The following is a 5000-nucleotide window of genomic DNA, read 5'->3' on the forward strand; positions in this document are numbered from 1 at the left end:
CTGTACCCCGTCCTACCCCGTCCCACCGTCCACCCTGTCCCAGGCACCCCGTCCCACCCCTGTCCCACCCCTGTCCCATCCCTGTCCTGTACCCCGTCCTGTACCCCGTCCTACTCCTGACCCCCTGTCCTGTACCCCTGTCCTGTATCTCTGTCCTGTCCTGTACCCCCTGTCCCAGCCCCCTGTCCCAGTCCGCCCACCCCTGTCCCACCCCTGTCCTGTACCCCGTCCTGTACCCCTGTCCTGTACCCCTGTCCTGTACCCCCGTCCTGTACCCCTGCCCTACCCTGTCCTGTACCCCGTCCTGTACCCTGTCCTGTACCCCCTGTCCTACCCTGTCCTGTACCCCCTGTCCCCCCCCTGCCCTGTCCTGCATCCTCGTCTTTACCCTGTCCTGTACTCTGTCCTGTACCCCGTCCTGTACCCCTCCCACTCCCTGTCCTGCATCTCTGTCCTGGTACCCCTGTCCTAGACCTCTGTCCTGTACCCCGTCCTGTACCCCTGTCCTGTACCTCTGTCTTACCCTGTCCTGTACCCCCTGTCCTACCCTGTCCTGTACCCCTGTCCCATCCTGTCCTGGTACCCCTGTCCCGTACCTGTCTTACCCTGTCCTGTACCCTGTCCTGTACTCCCCCCTGTCCTGTACCCCCCTGTCCTGTACCCCGTCCTGTACCCCTGTCCTGTACCCCGTCCTGTAATTCTGTCCTCCTTTCTGTCCCGTACCCCGTCCTGTACCCCTGGTCCTGTACCCTGGTCCTGTACCCCGTCCTGATCTGTCTCATCTCTGTCCTGTACCCCTGTCCTGTACCCTGTCCTGTACCCCGTCCTGTACCTGTCCTGTACCCCCGTCCTGTGTACCGTCCTGTACCCCGTCCTGTACCCCGTCCTGTACCCTGTCCTGTACCCCTGTCCTGTACCCCCTGGTCCTGTACCCCGTCCTGTACCTCTCTGTCTTACCCTGGTCCTGTAAGTTTTAGTTCTATTTTTGATGTTCTAGTTTATGGCTTCAGATTGACCAAGATTGACTCAAACCATTTTAAAGTGCCTTCTTTTCCTCTTCAGTTACATGATAAATGCAGAGGAACCTTCCGAGTCTTGAACCACAGTGTTATGGGCGGTGGCTGGTGGTGTGTCGTCAAGCCGTGTGTGTGTGTGTGTGTACAATAGCAGGTGTTCAAATAGCCACCAGAGACGTATAGCTATTGTATACATGAAGACAGACAGGGGTACACACACACCACACAGTAGTTCAGGTATCATTGATTTTTAGTAATTACACACATACAACACTGTCATACACATACATTAAAACACACACACACACACACACACGCAAAGACACACACACACACACACACCACTATCGCTACAAGACACCCTGACAGGCTACAGGCATGGACTACGGAGAACAAGGTCACCATCAACCACACCAAAACCGTAGTCATGCACATCAATACCGCCCCACCACTCCAGTGCAAGCCCCAGCAGTCACAGTGGTGCCCATCCTCTCCAGCTGGTAGTCTGCCAAACTCCTGGGTGTTACCATAGACCACAAACTGGACTGGAAGGCCCATGTAAACAACACAATCAAGTCGTACTGACTCTACATGACGACTTAGGTCACTTGGGACACCCACGCCAGAGCTGAGGACCATCTACAACGCCTTTATTCTCCCCAAACTAAGGTATGCGTCACCAGCCTGGTCGTCTTCTTCAACTCCACCCAACAACGTCGGCTAGAGAAGGTACAGAAAAGGCCTGCAGAATCATGCTCGGCGCAGACTACTCCGGCTACACCAACGCTCTTCCACCCTGAGAATGCCATCCCTCAGTGACCTCCACCACCAAGCACTAGCAAGGTTTGGCAGTGGACTCGCACCATCCTCGTCGTCGCCACCTTCGCCACCGGCAGTCCCCGCCCACCTCGAGCAGTCCGCCACTACAAATATTCAGCCCATAAGAGCCCGCGCCGATAGATATAAGAACAGCACCATCCCATCTATTGTTAAAATAATAAACAACTCCTGATTTATGTACTGTACAGCCCTGTAAATGTATGCAACGCATATCATTATGTCTAAATCAAATGTAATTTTATATTTTCAGCCACCGGCTGCAACTCTATTAATAAACCGTTTATTATTATTATTATTATTATTATTATTATTATTATTATTATTATTATTATTATTACTATTACTATATACATATACATCACACACACACACACACACACACACACACGGAGGAGGCTCAGTGACGTACATCCTCCCAAGTAAGAGACGCCACTCATCTTTTTCACCCGTAATGCTGCTATGAAACTTCTATGACTCACACGTTTATAGTTAATAGTGGTCACCTCTCTGTCTCTCTCTCTGTAGGACCGTATAGTAACGCTCAGTCATGATCATGATCCACCTGTGTTACCTTTTACCTGTTAATTGGTATATGGGGAGATCTTTAATGGGTTACACTAGAGCGGAGGTTCTCAACCGGTGGGTAATTAACTGCAAGAGGTCATTTGGTTCAATTACCGGACGTAATTATTCTGCCAAATTCTAAAATAGATATGCTAGGCCTCACCATTTCTCTAATATGTCATGGAAGCCACACATCCTCAACATAGCTAAAGCTGCCTCCTGAAAGCTTGAATGCTGTACAGATGACATAGCCACTTCACCCTGAGCAGTTGCTTCAAGTATATAAGGGATTCATTCTTCTTATTAACTCTCCTCCTTAGTTGACAATCTCTCCCTTTCTTCGCCGCAATGTTGCTTCACTCTCTTTACAGGTACTTTAACGGGCAATGTTCGGTGGATCTGGCATCCTGTGTACTGCCGGCAAGGCCGTGGGCTTCGTCTTGCTCAAGTGGTGCCCAATTGCTCTCTGTAGGATGTCGGTCACACTAGAATAACCCGTTATAATACATCCTTTCTTTCCTCACACAGCCAAACTGTGGAATGCTCTGCCTTCTTCCGTGTTTCCATACTCATACAATCTGTCTCACTTTTAAAGCTGATTTTCCGCATCTTCGCGGTGTAGATTAATATAATTTTTCTTTTATATTTTTAATTTATTTTACTTTATTTCTTCACCCCCCACCCCAGGCCCTGCCAGGGTCGATGACCTGTGCCTGGTGGGATAGTACCTTAAAATAATAATAATAAAAATAATAATAATAATAATAATAATCTAGGCGGGTAATGAGGTCACTTAGCGGTGTATAAAGACGATAATATTACGGATTATTCTGGAGGATTTACTGATTATATTACAGGGATTACTGCAGGTGGAGGGGGGAGGATGTAAGAGAAACATGAGTGGGAGGTAAAGACAGGGGAAGGAGGGGGTGTAGGAGGAAGGATGAGTGGAGGTAAGAGGATTACCATGAAGGAATCACTGAGCTGTAGTTCCTGTGGGAGACCCTGTTACTTCTCTCTTCTTTCTTCTTCTAACCTAACCTCATCCCTCAAATAGTGTTAACTTGGTTAGTTAGGTTAGGCTGGGTTGGGTTGGGTTAGGTTAGTTAGTTAGGCTGGTGCTAGGTTAGGGGTCTAGGTTAGGTTAGGTTGGGTTAGGTAGGCTGCTGGGTTAGGTTAGGTTAGGTTAGGTTGGGTTGGGTTGTAGGTTAGGTTTGGTGATCCTGATTAAGATTTTTGTTTTGATTAATCTTCTCAATTAGTCTTCGTTATTATACGCCTTTCTTACATGTTGTTGTTGTGACCAGGTGTTAGTAGGATGTTGGGACTGTCTTGGGTCTGTCTTGGGAATGTCTTGAACTGTCTTGGAGACTGTCTTTAGGAATGTCCTGGGACTGTCTTGGGACTGTCTTGGGAATATCTTGGGACTGTCTTGGGAATGTCTGGGAATATCTTGGGACTGTCTTAGGAATGTCTTGGGACTGTCTTGGGACTGTCTTGGGTCTGTCTTGGGACTGTCTTGGGACTGTCTTGGGTCTATCTTGGGACTGTCTTGGGTCTGTCTTGGGGAAATGTCTGACTGTCTTGGGTCTGTCTTTGGGACTGTCTTGGGACTGTCTGGGTCTGTCTTGGGACTGTCTTGGGTCTGTCTTACATAAGAACATAAGAACATAAGAAAGTGGGATACTGCAGGAGGCCGACTGGCCCATACAGGGCAGATCCTCACACCCATCCCAGCACTTCCATGTGCCTATCCAACTTCGTCTTGAAGCTCCCTAGCGTCCCTGATCCTACTATAGCACTCGGTAGCCTATTCCACATATCCACAACTCTATTACCAAACCAGTGCTTGCCTATATCCTTTCTGAATCGAATTTATCTAATTTAGCCATTTGTTCTAGTTATTTCGTTATTACTGAGCTTCAGAACATCTTCCATTTTACCCTTTGTTAATCCCACTACCCACTTGTACACCCCATCATATCTCCCTAACTCTACGCCTCTCTAATGAATGTAAGCCTAAGCTTTTCAGTCTTTCTTCATATGGAAGGTTTCTAATATTATGGATCATTTTTGTCATTCTTCTTTGTACTCTCTCCAAAGAATCTATGTCCATTCTATAATAAGGACACCAGAACTGAACCGCATAATCCATGTGTGGCCTCAATAATGCTAGGTAAAGTTTCAAGATAACGTCAGCAGTTCTGTTACTCACAGACCTAGATATGAACCCAAGAACCTGTTTGCCTTGTTGCGAACGCTAATACATTGTTTTCTAGGTTTCAAGTCGTTACAACAAATACACCTAGATCTTTTCACAAACTGAGTTTTCTATTTCCGTGTTACCTAGTTTATACTTAACGTTTGTATTCGTCTTCCCTATCTGTAGTACCTTGCATTTATCAGTATTAAAATTCATTTGTCAGTCTACTGACCACTCATAAGGTATCTAGATCTCTTTGAAGGTGTTCAAAGTCACTGTCTGAATTTATCACTCTCCCATTTTGGTATCATCTGCACTTACTAATCCTACTAGTTATGCTCAAATCAAGATCATTAATGAATATAACAAACAGCAGA

The sequence above is a fragment of the Homarus americanus genome, unplaced genomic scaffold, assembly GCF_018991925.1.
Source record: "Homarus americanus isolate GMGI-L3 unplaced genomic scaffold, GMGI_Hamer_2.0 scaffold7626, whole genome shotgun sequence".
Taxonomy (NCBI): domain Eukaryota; kingdom Metazoa; phylum Arthropoda; class Malacostraca; order Decapoda; family Nephropidae; genus Homarus; species Homarus americanus.